At 37.8% G+C, this 16,197-nt stretch overlaps 1 protein-coding gene and 1 pseudogene across 28 annotated transcripts in view; one reads left to right on the top strand and one right to left on the bottom strand.

Moving 5' to 3' along the window:
- The window catches only part of EVI5 (ecotropic viral integration site 5), a 237,987-nt gene that overhangs the window by 25,262 nt on the left and 196,528 nt on the right, over positions 1 to 16,197 (top strand). The window contains exon 2 of one of the 28 annotated variants that reach the window (XM_078332445.1): positions 1,297 to 1,371. The exons of the other annotated variants lie outside the window; for them this stretch is intronic. The gene's annotated coding sequence lies outside the window, so the exon portion shown is untranslated. The remainder of the gene's footprint in view (positions 1 to 1,296; positions 1,372 to 16,197) is intronic. 28 annotated transcript variants of the gene reach the window in all.
- On the bottom strand, positions 12,920 to 14,872 carry LOC144577123 (cyclin-J pseudogene; annotated as a pseudogene).

Here is a 16,197-nt window from a genome sequence, read left to right as displayed (position 1 = left end):
TGAAGTCCTGACCTTGTGGTCTGCCCACCTCAGCCTCCCAAAGTGCTGGAATTACAGGCGTGAGCCACCGTGCCTGGCTTAATTTTTATATTTTTACCAGAGACAGGCTTTCTCCACATTCGCCAGGCTGGTCTCAAACTCCTGGCCTCAAGTGATCCACCCACCTTGGCCTCGCAAAGTGCTGGGATTACAGGCATAAACCACCACATTCGGCCAAAAAAAGTCTGCTTATTTGAGTCTGTATCAGTTTTCTCTAGAATGTTACAACAGGAAAGCATTAGAATTATTATTTACTTCAAGGAAACTGAGGTTCAAAGAGCTTAAGTAACGTATCAAAGCCACACCTTGTTAATAGAACATGGTGCTTTATCTACTGAGTTGCTGAGTACCTTTAAAACATTATTTCTTACAAGTAAAAAGAAAAAAATTATTTCATTGATGTTTAATATATTTGTGCCAGGATTCCCTGATTTTTCATATGTATCTTTTATCCAGTTTTGATTAAGATAGAACATTTTTTCCTTCTCATAATTTTATCAGTCTTTTCATTTACCTGTACAGTAGTTCCCCCTTACCTTCCGGAGATAGATTCCAAGACTTCTAGTGATACCTGAAACTGTGGATAAAACCAAACCCTATCATAGTATGTGGTTACCTGTTCGTACCTACCTATGACAGAATTTAATTTATAAATTAGGCACAGTAACAGAGCAATGACAACAACTAATAATTATTACCAGTCAAGTATTATTAAGTAAAATAAGGATTACTTGAACACGAGCACTCTCATATAGCAACAACAGTGGATCTGATAACTGAGATGCCTGCTGAGTAATTAACGAGTGGATAGCATATACAGCATAGATACACTGGGCAAAATGATGATTCATGTCCCAGGTGGAACAAGGTGGGATGGAATGTAATTTATAATTGATGAATTGATTTTTTTTTTTTTTCCTGAGACAGAGTCTTGCTCTGTCATATGGGCTGGAGTACAGCGGCATGATATCAGCTCACTGCAACCTCCACCTCCCAGACTTAAGTGATTCTCTTGCCTCAGCCTCCCGAGTAGTGGGGATTACAGACACGTGCCACCATACCTAGCTAATTTTTAAATTTTTAGTAGTCACGAGGTTTCACCATGTTGGCCAGGCTGTTCTTAAACTCCTGACCTCAAGTGATCTGTCTACCTTGGTCTCCCAAAATGCTAGGATTACAGGCTTGAGTCATTGCGTCAGACCGGGAATTAATGTATTGCTTATTTCTGGAATTTTCCATTTAATATTTTTGGACCAGGTTGATGGCAGGTAGCTGAAACCATGGAAAGTGAAACTTCAGATAAGGAGGAACTACTGTACCTGTGTGATTAAGGTAATTAAAATGACTAGCATTGGCTGGAAGTGGTGGCTCAAGCCCATAATCCCACCACTTTGGGAGGCCAAGGCAGGTGGATCATGAGGTCAGGAGATTGAGACCATCCTGGCTAACACGGTGAAACCCTGTCTTTACTAAAAATACAAAATATAGCTGGGTGTGGTGGCAGGTGCCTGTAGTCCCAGCTACTCAGGAGGCTGAGGCAGGAGAATGGCTTGAACCCAGGAGGTAGAGGTTGCAGTGAGCTGAGATTACACCACTGTATACAAGCCTGGGCGACAGAGTGAGACTCTGTCTCAGAAAAAAAAAAAAAAATGACTAGCATTAAAATGAGTTTTTAGGCCTTTCGTATGATCTAGGCACTATTTACCCTTTTGGAGGATTATATTGAGATTCTTATTGACATTTTAGGATTTTTCAAAACAGTGATAATTCTTATTTCACATTGGGCAGGGAATGAGAGTGCTGCTGAGCATACTTAACACAGTGCTTGATATATATTGTGTACATTGAAATTTAAAATTTATGTAATATGATATATTTTAAGAGTTATTTGTTCTGAATTTGTACTTTTTAGGACTAGCATGAAACATAAGGAAACATATTTTATTTTATTTTTATAAAGACAGGGTTTCACCGTGTTTGTCAGGCTGGTCTTGAACTCCCAACCTTAGGTGATCCGCCTGCCTTGGCCTCCAAAGTGCTTGCATTATAGGCACGAGCCACTACGCCTGGCCAGGAAACAGATATTTTAATACCTTTGCTGCTGCCAAGAAAACATTGTGTGTGGATATGCCTTTTTTAAACAACAAAATGAAACAAAACAATTTTGTGTTTGTGGCATTGGAAGGTATTTTGCTAGATTCCTAACCAAAATAAAGTAGTCTTCCTTCATAGAGAAGGAATTATTATTACATGAACCATTTTGCTGTATTACCAAATTACTCATTTTCCTACTTACAGGGAATAGGCTTAGCTCCTCACTTGTGAGCTTGAATATCCTAGGTATAACAACTTTAGGTGCAGCTTAAATAATCAAATTTTGGTTTTCCAGTGTTCTTATTCAATATGTTTTGTTTTATTTATTTATTTATTTATTTATTTATTATTTTTGCAGGGTCTTGCTCAGTCACCCAGCCTGGAGTGTAGTGGCATGAGCTTTGGGCTCAAGTGATCTTCCTGTGTCAGACTCCTGAGTAGCCAGGACTACAGGCACATGTCACCATGTCTGGATAGTTTTTAAAATATTTTTTTTTTTGTGGATATGAGGTCTTGCTATGTTATTCAGGCTGATCTTAAACTCATGGCCTGAGGCGACCCTCCCACCTTGGCCACCTCCCAAAGTGTTTGGATTACAAGCAAGAGCCACCATGACCCACCCTTTTCCTCCCAGTTTTAATACAAAAGAATTTGTGGGGAAATCAGTAATTCGGTAATACAGCAAAATGGTTCATGTAATAATAATTCCTTCTCTATGAAGGAAGACAGCTTTAGGTTTGGTTGGGAATCTTGCAAAATTCTGTGTTGATAATATGATTTCAAAAATAATTGGTGGTGGGGGAGAAAAAGTGTCATGGTGTAGTATAGTATGGGTTTTGTTTCATCTTTGTCATTTATAACCTTTGTGGGCCTTTTTTTTTTTTTAAATCAGAAAAAATACATGTTTTGATATTTACTGTGTAAAGTTGATCATGAGGAGTGAAAGTAATAGCATATAGTACCTAGAACGGTACTTGCTGTATGTTTTGGTGGTCAATATAAATAGCAGCTATATTGATTATGTGATTATGATATTAAAGGAAGGCTAAAAAATGCATAAAGTAGCCAGGCTCTTTGGCTCATGCCTGTAATCTTAGCACTTTGAAAGGCGGAGGCAGAAGGATCACTTGAGCCCAGGAGTTCAGGACCAGCCTGGGCAACATGCTGAGACTGCCTGTATTTAAAATAATAAATAAAAAGGAAGGAAAAAATGCAGAAAGTTAAAATGGAATCGAAGATATATGTATAAGGAATATCTATCTGATAGCATAATTGATTTCAGTTTTGTTGAATTACCAAATGGTTAAATATATTATCAAAATTGCCTGTATGACAGTTTTCTTATGTTAATATGGAGGATTATATTGTCCACCTCATAAAATTAATGTTCATGCTTGAAATTGTTAATTCTATTCCTTGGATGATTTAGGTTGGCCTAGTAGCAAAAGAGGTCCAGGGTTTGCATAATTCTTTAATAGATTGATTTTTTTTTTAACCACGAAACAACCAGGGAATATAGATTGTGTTTACCAAAGCATATAACATTAAATAAGACATAATTTTTTTAGCATGTAGGAAACTTATTTCATATTCACAGATCATGGTAATTTTTGTTATTTGTAACAAATAAATTGTAAGTTGTTATTTATAGTTTTCAAGTCATTATTTCTTCATAAGAAATAAGTATAATCTAGCAATGGATATACTAGATGTATTAACTTGAAAAATCTTTTAATGCTAGGTAGTAGATTTAATGGTTAAAACAAATTAATTATTTTTGAACGAAGTTGCACTTGCATAGTTCAAAAGGTTTCAAATTCCAATAAATTCTAATTCTTGAAGGCAGTTGCATCGTGTATCTCATACAGTTTTAGATCTCTTCAAATAAGTTTGGTAATCAGTTTCACAAGCTGATAACTATGCTTTTATTGAATCTAAGAGTGTGGCTGGTATTTTTCCTTACATTAGACCAGGGAGAGGAAGTTTAAGTGTTCTGTCTCAGAGTAGATATGGAATTATGAAAAGACTTCTTGCCACACCTGTGGTCTACTGTCATTTTAACTATTCCTAGATTAACAAACATTGAAAATGATAAAACTGAGTAATATTTCATTTATTCATGTGAAATGCCTTGATCAGAGAACACAAAAATATCAGCAATACTCAGATATTTTGAACTGTTGCAAAAATGAGCGTAGGTATGTGTATGTAGCTTAAGATATTTCTGAGCTGTCTAGCTGATTTAGGGGATTTTAGTTAGCCGGAGAGCAGTGCATGTGGTACTGTTTAGTAAAGTTCTCTAACAGTGAATATAAACATACATAGTGCATGTGTGGTACTGTTTAGTAAAGTTCTCTAACAGTGAATATAAACATACATTGCAACTAAAAAATTACAAACTCATACGACTGAAGCGTTAAATATAAAAACCACAAACCTGACATTTTGTATTTAGATTATTATTATTCGTTTTTGAAACTGAGTCTCACTCTGTTGCCTAGGTTGGGGTGCAGTTGTGTGATCTTGGCTCACTGCAACTTCCGCCTCCTGTGTTCAATCGATTCTCCTACCTCAGCCTCCTGAGTAGCTGGGACTACAAGCATGTACCACCACTCTCGGCTAGTATTTTGTATTTTTAGTAGAGATGGGGTTTCACCATGTTAGCCAGGATGGTCTCCATCTCCTGACCTTGTGATCTGCCTGCCTCAGCCTTCCAAAGTGCTGAGATTACAGTAGATTATTTTTTTTTAACTTAAGTCTTGTAACCAACTTAGTTTAATGTTTCTCTTACCCTTTGTAAGCTTTCATTTGGCTCTGATATAGGCATGCAGTTATGATGTGGTAGCCATTGGTTGCTTTTCTCTATTAATTATCTTTCATCTTCTTTTCTTCCTTTCTTTTAACTATTCTTTTTCAAAAAATTTTTTATATATTTTTAATAATTTATTTATAACTTGCAGAGCAGGGCTAACTAATAGGCAGTTTGCCTAGAGTCAGCCTTTAAGAAACTATTGCTATAGTTTATGAAGTTGGGAGGTTTCCTTTCATGCAACTTTTATTTATTTATTTTTTAAGAGACTCCATCTGTCACCCAGGCTGGAGTGCAGTGGCATGATCATAGCTTACTGTAGCCTCAAACTCCTGGCCTTAAGTGATTCTCACTCCTGGGCCTCCCAGAGTGCTGGGATTATAGGTGTGAGCCACCATGCCCAGCCCAAAATGTTAATTAAATTAAATTAATTAATTTTTTAAGATAGAGTCTTGCTCTATCACCTAAGCCACAGTGTAGTGGCATGATCATAGCTCATTGCATGCCTGAGACTTCAGGGTGCAAGTGATCCTCTTGCCTCAGCCTTCCAAATAGCTTGTACTCCAGGAACACACCATCATGCTGGCTAGTTTGGCCTCTGAAAGCACTAGGTTTACAGGCATAAGCCACCATGCCTGACTCAAAATATTAATTTTAAAGTTAGGAAAATTTCAAATGTTTCTATTTGGGCTTATAGGGTTTTTATTTAATATAAAAATTTTTTGTATTCTTGAGATCTTTAAACATTTATATTTTATATTTTTATTTATGTATTTGAGACAAGGTCTCACTCTGTTGCCCAGGCTGAATGTAGTAATGTGATCACAGCTCACTGCAGTCTTGACCTCCCTGCTTAAGCAGTCCTCCCACCTCAGCGTCTCGAGTAGCTGGGACCACAGGCTTGTGCTACTACACCTGGTTAATTTTTAATTTTTTTGTAGAGACATGGTCTTGCTGTGGTTGCCAGTCTTGAATTCCTGGACTTGAGGGATCCTCCTGCCTCAGCCTATCAAAGTGCTGGGATTATAGGAGTGAGCCACCTTGCACAGCCCCCCTTTAAAAACTTTGATATATAGATGTAGGGGTACAAGTGCAGTTTTTGTTACATGGTTATATTGTGTAGTGGTGAGGTCTGGACTTTTAGTTAGCCATCACCCAGATAGTGTATATTGTACCCAGTAAGTAACTTCTCTTTCCTTACCTGCCTCTCTGAGACCTTTTTAAAAATACTGGTATTACTACATCGATGTAGGAGAAAAAGATTAAATATAAACAAAAACGTACCAACCAAATGGAGAGCAAAAATAAATAAGAAGCAGGAGTTGCAATTTTCACATTTGACAAAATAGATTTCAAAGCTACAAGGATACAAGGGTAAAAGGATTAATGTAATAATAAGAGATCTTAACACCCAGATACATAAGACCCATAATGAGATTTAGATTCAACGAGACAAAAAATTGATAACGATACCCGGGACTGGAACTAAGATCCAGAACAAATAAACTCAATAGAGCTCTCCATGTTAAACACACAAAATATATATTATCCACAAAATCTAACGATATATCTGAAGATATACAAAGACTCAAAACAAGGGGATGGAAAAAAACTCATCAACCAAATGGAGAGCAAAAATAAATAAATAAAAAGCAGCAGTTGCAATTCTCACACTTAATAAAATAGATTTCAAAGCTACAAGGATGCAAGGGTAAAAGGATTAATGTAACAATAAGAGATCTTAACACCCAGATACATAAGACACATAATGAGATTTAGATTCAACGAGACAACAAATTGATAACGATATCCAGGACTTGAACTCAGAGCCAGAACAAACAAACACAATAGAGGTCTCCATTTTAAACACATAAAATATGCATTAACCACTTTAAACACTTAAAATATTGATCGGCCATTATTGAAACCCATTTTAGGAATGAAGTAATATTCCTTTTTCCCTCTTTTTCTTTTTTTCCCCTTCTTTTTCTCAAAAAAATAAAAAAAAATTAAAAAAAATAAAAAAAAAAAGGAAAAAAAAAGATTAAATATAGTCTACAATAGACTGTTTTCAGAGAAATTAGGAATTTTCATGTCTCATGTTTACAATTTCATTTTCAAATATAATTTTTACCTCAATAATTTAGTTAATAGAATTTCTTAAATAGGTAATAAGATTAGCTTCAGGCAGGCAATAAAATCCTCAGGGTCATGACATATTCTGATGTGCTGTGTTTTGATTTTTATGTTCTATAGTTAGTTTTAGCTTACCTTCTTACCTTTATAGTTGTCAGGATGTTTGCTTTAGGGCTGAATGTTTAGAATCTTGGCTCTATGATTTACTAATTAGCTAAGGGATCTTGGGCAAGTTGTTTAACCTCTATAAGCTTCAGTGAAATCTATCTCAGGGTTATGGTGAGGATTAAATAGGATAGTAAATCTAAAGCCTTGTCACAGTGCCTGGCACATAATAAAGGAAATAGTAAATGATGATGGTAGTGGCAGGAGTAATGTGTGTCATTGTATACATGTTTTGCTTTCCTGAAATTTAGCTGTAAGGCAGGAAGGATCAGAGAGAAATAGAAATATGTTATATGCTTATGGAAAACATTAACTTGTAGAAACATGCCATACAGACATCTAAGAAAAGATAATTGTCTATGGTGTTAACATTATTTCCTTTTTTTCCCCTTTTCTCTGTAATTCCTACTCTTCTGTTTTTTTATTTATGTTGAAGCTGGTACTCTCTCTTTGATAGTTGTTGGCTTAAATAAGTGAAAGACATAACTTGAAAATCTTCTTTTTGAATATGTTTTAAAACCTGTATTCCATTTTTATTGATAATACTTATAACACGCAAGGCATTGCATGGGTGTTTATTCCCATTTACAGAGTTGGAGCAACAATTATTGTAACCTGTTAAAAGATTGAAGATAGATACTGCATTTGTACCAGCCTTAAATTCTACTGTAATAAGATATTTATACCAACCTTAAATCTTACTAGAACAGAACCATGTGTGGTGGCACACATCTGTTAGTCCCAGCTACTTGGGAGACTAAGACAGGAGCATTACAAGAGCCCAGGAGTTTGAGACCAACCTGGGCAATGTGGCAAGACACCATCTCTTAAAAAAAATCTTACTGGAACTGGTGTAAATATTATTTTTAACCTTCCACATATTAATTCAGTTATATATCAGTTTTTTTATGGGCTCAGAATTTCTAACTCCTGAAAACTCCTTGAAGAGAGAGACATAATGATGTATACAGATACAAATTAATGACCTTTTATATTTGTGTTGATACAGCATTTTGAAATTTGAGCAAACATTTTAGGATGTACTTCTCAATTTGATATATTGCTGTTTATTTTGGAAGCAAATAAGAAAAGAACTCTGGATGCATTTGGCATTACAAATAGACAAATACCCACTAAAAAAATGTTGTGCTGTAAGTCAGTACACTTTGGTTTGTAATTTTGTTTAAGCAAAGTTACAGTTTAAATAATGATCCCTGAGATATAATTACCTGCCATTCACCAACCTGCCAATTTCCCCCTGAGTTTATGGTTTCTATAAAACTTACTAAGAAACTTGAGATACTTGTAATAGTCAATTTGAGACTAAAAATATAAATAATTTAAAAAATATGACATAGTAGAGCTTTGAGGTCTACAGAATTATCCATTTATTAATCATTTCTGCTACCTTTTTTTTTTTTTGAGATGGAGTCTGAATCTGTTGCCCAGGCTGGAGTGCTGTGGCGCGATCATGGCTTGCTGCAACCTCTGCCTCCTGGGTTCAAGCAATTCTCCTGCCTTAGCCTCCCGAGAAGCTGGGATTACCGGTGTGTGCCACCACTCTCAGCTAATTTTTTTCTTTTTTTTGAGATAGAGGTTCGCTCTGTAGCCCGGGTTGGAGTGCAGTGGCGCAATCTCGACCCACCGTAACTAGGACCTTCTGGGTCCTGGTTCAAGCAATTCTCCTACCTCAGTCTCCCAAATAGCTGGGATTACAGGCACAAGCCACCTGCCCAGCTAATTTTTGTATTTTTTAGTAGAGACGGGGTTTCACCATGTTGGCCAGTCTGGTCTTGAACTCCTGACCTCATGATCCGCCCACCTCAGCCTCCCAAAGTGCTGGGATTACAGGCGTGAGCCACCATGCCTGGCCAATTTTTTCGTATTTTTAGTAGAGACAGGGTTTCACCATGTTGGCCAGGCTGTCTTGAACTGGCCTCAAGTGATCCTCTTGCCTTGGCCTCCCAAGGTGCTGGGATTACAGGGAGAAGCAACTGTGCCCAGCTTCTTTCAGCTAACTTTTGTTGTTTGGTGTATACTAGCTGCTGTGCTTGTCATTATGGAGGGCAGACTAGTACCTTCTCTTATTCTGAACAGAAAACAAAAATGATTTTAGGCTCCAACTCTGCTCCCTTCTCAGCAGTGCTGCTAACCTGCAATCCTGACCTCAGTAATGATCTCCTGATATGTTCAGCATTGTGTTGCTCTCTCCCTTTTATTTCCTTACTGTATATTTTTTCAGATTAGAATATATTTATCTTGTCATGACAAACGACTCTAATAAAAATTATTTCCCCCTCATTTATGCAAAATAATACATATTTAAGAAAATTTGGAAAAAATCAAGTATTATATTAAAATCATAAAGTTAATGTCTTGTGTTTATTGTGGCAATTGCTTATGTCAGTTTCTCCTTTATAGTTCAGCCACAGCAAACTATTAAAACTCAGTTTGATACTTGCATGCTAATGTTTGTAGCAGCATTATTCACAAGAGCCAAAAGGTGGAAATAACCCAAATGTCCATCAGCATGGATATAAATGCATAGACAAAATGTATGTGGGAGGTGTTTGTATATGTATGGATGTGAATATTATTTAGCCACAAAAAGGAATGAGGTTCCGATACTTGTTACAACATGAATGAGCCTTGAAAATGTTATGCTGAGTAAAATAAGATGGACAGAAAAGGCTAGTTTTATATATAATCTTACAAGTATGATCCCACCTTTATTATATATCTAGAATAGGCAAATTCATAGAGTCAGAAAGTAGATTAGAGGTTTACCCAGGGATGCAAGAAAGGGAAGTGGATATAGTGTTTCTGTTTGGGATGATAAAAAGTTTTGGAAAGAATGCTGATGTTTACACAAATTGTGCCTGTATTAACTGCCATGAATCATACATTTAAAAATAATCAAGAGTGGCAAATTTTATATGTTTTACTATAATTACATTTTTTAAAAGTCTATTTGAAACCCTTAAGGACTTGTGGCTAGTTCACAGTTTTACTTCTGAGTGAGGCTTAGGTGTCTCTCTATATTCTTGTTCATACACCATCATTTTTTCAAAAAAAAGCACTGATTATGTGAGTGGTGAGTTTGTGGACAATTAAATTTTCTTCTTGGTTTCTTTTTTTCCCATAAATATGGATCACTTATAATGAAAACATTTACACATAAGAATTACTTTTTTTTTGAAATGGGATCTCATTGTTGCTCAGGTTGGAGTGCAGTGGCACGATCTCAGCTCACTGCAACTTCCTCCACCTGAACTCAAGCAATCCTCCCTCAGCTTTGGGACCACAGATGTGTGCCACCACACCTGGCTAAGGTTTTGTATTTTCAGTAGAGATGGGGTTTCACTGTGTTGCCCAGGCTGGTCTCAAACACCTGACCTCAAGCGGTCTGCCTGCCTTGGCCTCCCAAAGTGTTGGGGTTAGAGGAGTGAGCCACTGCACCTGGCCAAGAATTACTTTAAAAAACAAAATTACATCAGTCAGCATTTATCTTCTTTAGGCTACTGTCTGGTAGTGTCTTTTTTTTTTTTTTTCTTTTCTCCTCTTGATCATCTTTGACCTTTTTTTTTTTTTTTTTTGATGTGTGGATCTCATTCCTTAATTATGAGTTTTATATAACCACATTGGAGATAATTAGAAAAAAGGGAAAGGACTTTCTCAGACCCCAAATTTAGTATTCTGACATAACCTTTAAGTTTAATGTATTTTCTTCATGTCTCTGCCTATATCTTTGATACAGTACACTGCAGTAAGAAATCCCAGGAGTAATTCGAATATATATATATATATATATATATATATATATATATATATATATATAAAATTGAGTTATTTCTTCAGTTTTTATTGCATTAACATTTTGCATGCGGTCTGCCTGATTGATGTCTTAACCAGATTTTTTTTTTTTTTTTTTGAGACAGGGTCTTGCACTGTCACCCAGGCTGGAGTGCAGTGGCTGAATCATGGCTCACTACAGCCTCTAACCTCATAGACTCAATCAATCCTCCTGCCTCAGGCTCCCAAGTAGCTGGGACCACAGGTGTGTGCCACTATCCCTGGCTAATTTTTGTATTTTTTTGTAGAGACAGGGTTTTACCATGTTGCCCAGGCCAGTCTTGAACTCCTAGGCTCAAGCAGTCCACCTGCTTCAGCCTCCCAAAGTGCTGCGATTATAGATATGAGCCACCACACCCACCTTAACCACCTTTTTAAAACAAAATTACGAAAGGCTTACATGATACTAAAAGATTTTAAATACAGAAGTCTCTAAAGTAGGAAAGTTTACTTTCTCTGTTTTTATTTCCCTTGCTACATTCTCACTATTTTGAGGTACCTGTTAATAGTTTGATAGCCTGTAAAAAATGATATTATATTGTATGTATATCTTATTCTTTACCTATATTTGATTGGCTCCATCAAATTGGGAACCATATTGTTTTTAATGGCTGGATCACATTCTGTTGTATGGTAGTGTCATAATTTATTTGCTTATTTTCTGAGTGATGGGCATTGTGGAAAGTTTCCTTTCTTTTCCTTTTCCCTTTCCCTTTCCTTTCCTTTTCTCCTTCCTCCCTTCCTTCCTCCCTTTCTTCCCTTTTTTCCTTCTTTCTCTTTTGAGACAGAGTATCACTTGCTCTGTTACCCAGGCTGGATTGTGTAGTGGCTTAGTCTCGGCTCATTGCAACCTCTGCCTCCTGGGTTCAAGTGATTCTTGTGCCTCAGCCTGCTGAGTAGCCAGGGTTACTGGTGTGTGCCACCATGCCCAGCTAATTTTTATATTTTTAGTAGAGACAGAGTTCTGTCATGTTGGCAACGCTGGTCTCAAACTCCTGGCCTCAAGTGATCAACCCACCTTGGCCTCCCAAAGTGCTGGGATTACAAGTGTGAGTCACAACACCTGGCCTGATTGTTTTTTTCTTTTTAAAAATAAGAGATCTACTCCAGTCTCCAGCCTGGGTAACAAGAGCGAAACTCCGTCTCAAAATAAATAAATAAATAAATAAATAAAAATAAGAGATCTACTCCAGTCTTAATTTTAGTACATAAATTTATATACCTTTACTATTTATAATAGGAAGTTATATAGAATAGTCTAATTTTTTTTTTTTAGTGTATAGATTGGTATAGCATAGCAATTCATGACTTTAAACTTAGTCAAAATTTCATCTATAGAACAAAAATAAAACTCAGAACTGTAGAATAAAAAGACCTCTTCAAAAATTAAAACTTTAACTTTTCATTATAAAAAACCGTTTGGCAAGTCCAAGATAAATGTTCATTTTTGACCTATAAGGCAGTGTTAGGCCCAGAATCTATCACAGGTCAAATCTCAAAATGGCAATTAGAGTCGGTCCAATTTTTCCTTTGTATTGAATATTTTTGAAATATTTGAACTATTAGCCAGGACTTGAGCATTTTTGTCATACAGGGATTTGTTTTAACAGAATTTGACACACACATTGTCAAAGTGTTTATTTAGTCTTCCCTGCTATTCGTGGTACATTGAAAGGGATATTCAGTCTTCTGGTGCTGGTACCTGAAGAGAACTGATGTCATTTGGATCTCTTTACTTTTGAACAGAAGTTTACAAAAAGCTTACCCAGAGCTTCAAGTCACAGAGCAGTCTGGGTCAGTTATTACTTTCACACATAATTGCCTTTAAAAGCATGGAGTAATACAAGGGTAATGTTCATTTGTCTGAAAGCTCTGGTTATAAGGAACATTCAGACAGGGCTTAACTTCTGAATTGCCAGTGAGTGATATCCCAACACCATCAGTCTGCATGTGCCCAAGGCCCTGAACACTGGTTTGGAAGCCAGGAGGACATGTCTGTAGCGTGTAAGATGAGGTGTGTGTGGTAGATATCATCTGTAGACAGCTTGGTTGATGTAGGACGGCGATACAGTGGTAAAGCCTATGTGACTTTTGGGCATGCTGAGGTTGCTGAAAGTGAACTGCCTGCGAGGGCTGGGAGGCTACCTTGAACACAGTTGTGCCAACCGAGGTCCTGCCTGTCCTCTCTTTGCTTCTTTCATATCATTATCATTAGCAGTCAATAGCTGTTTAGTACACTGCAGTAAGAAATCCCAGGAGTAAGCAGTAAGATAATGTAGTAATGTAGTCTTACAGGCCATGTTGGAGAAAGACGAAGTCTAATCCTTGAAGAAGCCATACATGTAGCAGCTACTGAAGAAGGTGAATAATTTAGAAAGGTGCAATTTTACAACAGTACTTCCAGGAAATCTCTGTATTTGGCCATGTAGTATTTAATCTTTTCCAGGCAAATTCTTGGCCAGCCATCATGAAGATCTGTTTTGTGTACTACTTCAGACAGAGCATATTCAATGAAATGCACAGCTGTTGGAAGGCAGAAGTCCCTTTCACTGATAGATTTCTAATAATAGTTACATATGTAGCAAATTTTATTTCGTTAATACTACCTTCATATTAGTTATACAATCTAGGCTGTTGAGCTGTTCCAGCTTAGGCACACTATTTTCTTTTTCTTCAAATTTAGCAGTTAAGAAACTGCAGGTAAATACAGCTTCTGGATAGAGATGTCAAGCAATCCATAAACAGTTCTAGTAAATAGCACTCTGCTAGGTCGCAGGACAAAGCATGAAGTGATCACTCACAATGACAGTCTAGTCAGCAAAATACTGGCTGAGACTCAGTTGAAGGGACTAGCCTTTGTAGCAGAGCAACTTCAGCTCTTTGTACCAAGTGCTTGGTGAATATTGGCAGCCGGCTCTCCTCACCATCACTACCTCTCCATCACTGCTTCTCCAGTTCTATGGGACCCTGAGGTGCACGCAGCCAGACATGGCAATTGCAGTCTGGCCCTGCGGCCCTCACAGCCCCGATTTTGCCAGGGGGCGTCGTTGGCTGTGAAGCGGAGTGTCAGCTCTGGCCAAGCGCACCCCTGCAGCGAATACTTTATTAGGCAAAACCACATACTATGAAAGTGCTTTAAAAGCAACAGGAGATGTGAACATACAAAGAACAAGTGTGATAGTGGCCCATGGCTATCAGAACACACTCAAGAATCCACACTGCTTTCCCCCTTTACCAAGAAAGGGAAGGCTCTAGGCCACCTCCTTGGCTGTGGCTTACTGGTACTGCTGGTACTCAGACACCAGGTCATTAATGTAGCTCTCGGCCTCGGTGAACTCCATCTTGTCCATGCCCTCACCCGTGTGCCAGTGCAGGAAGGCCTTACACCTGAACATAGCAGTGAACTGCTGAGACACGCTTGAATTGCTCCTGGATGGCTGTTGTTGCTGATGAAGTTGGCTGACATTTTTAGCCCCTTGGGTGATACATCACAGATAGCTGTTTCACATTGTGGGGGAGCCAGTCAGCAAAGCAGCTGCTGTTCTTGTTTTGAATATTGAATATTTGCTCATCCACCTCCCTCATGGACATGTGACCCCTGGAAATGGCAGCCACTGTTAGGTAGTGGCCATGACGGGTCACAGGCAGCCATCATACTTTGGCATAAAACATCTGCTGGGTGAGCTCAGCCACAGTGAGGGCCAGGTACTGCTGGCTGCTCCAGCTGGTCAGTGGGGGCAAAGCCAGGATGAAGTGCAGCCAGGGAAACGGGACCATGTTCACAGCTCCCAATTTTGTGATTAATTTCGGTATGTAGATCCTTGCTTATTTGAGTTATTTCATTGGGACAGATTTCCGAGTCAGTTCACACACATATATTATGGATACTTCTAAATAGTCATTCTAAAACAGCTGTATTAATGAATGTCTGCAGGAATAATGTCTTTAAAAATACTGATTTCCTTTAAGCAAAGCATCAGTTTTTTGTTTTGGAGGTTTTTTGTTTGTTTGTTTGTTTCCTTGTTTTGTTTTGGAGACTGAGTTTTGCTCTATTGCTGAGGCTGGAGTGCAGTAGCATGGTCTCGGCTCACTGCAACATCTGCCTCCTGGGTTCAAGTGATTCTCCTGCTTTAGCCTCCTGAATAGCTGGGACTACAGGTGTGTTCCACCCATGTCCAGCTAATTTTTTTTTTTTTTTGTAGAAAGTGATTTAAATCCAGGAGAGAGAAAGATGGCTTCCATGAAGGGAGTGTTTGTGGAAGGGGACCCAAACATGGAGTCTGCATATTTTTTAATGGAGACTGGGTTCAACATGTTGGCCAGGCTGGTCTTGAACTCCTGACCTCAAGTGATCCACCCACCTCATTCTCTCAAAGTGCTGGGATTATAGGTGTGAGCCACTGCAGCTGGCCCAAAGCATCAGTTTTTTATAATGAATCTTTCAGATGCAAAAAAAAAAAAATTAAAAAAAAATATTACTTATGTTCATGTCACCCATCTTAAGAAATAAACATTATAAATGTACTTGTAAACATAGTCCCCATCTTCTTTAAGATGCAACATTATATATATGTTTATAACTAGTATATCATATAAACATACCCTTTGACATTTTCATTTTTTGCTCAACTTTGTGTGTTGAACATATGTCACATGAGATCATTAACCTCCAGGTGGCTGTCAGTGGTCTCCACCTCCTTATATTTATGCTCTTTTGTGCTTTCTTCCCACATTGAATAGGGCTGACTTGTGTAACCAATTGAAAATTGCAAAAATATCAGAATGACTTACAAAGCTAAGTCAGGTAAGCATTTTCTGTCTTGCTTTCTTGTTATGGGGAAGCCAGTTGCCACATGGTGAGGATACTCAGCAGTCTTAAGGAAAGGTCCATATGGTGAGAAACTGAGGCCTTTTGCCAGTAACCATTGAGGAATCCATCTTTGAAGCAGCTCTTCCAGCTCCGGTCAAGCCTTCAAATAACAACAGCACTAGCCAAGATCTTGTCTGCAAGCTCGTGAGAGACCCTGAGCCAGAATCGCCCAGCTAAACTGTACTCTAATTCCTGACATACAGAAACTGTGAGATAAGAAATAGATGATGTA

This window comes from Callithrix jacchus, chromosome 7 (assembly GCF_049354715.1).
Source record: "Callithrix jacchus isolate 240 chromosome 7, calJac240_pri, whole genome shotgun sequence".
NCBI lineage: Eukaryota > Metazoa > Chordata > Mammalia > Primates > Cebidae > Callithrix > Callithrix jacchus.
This window is presented reverse-complemented; position numbering and strand designations above follow the sequence as displayed.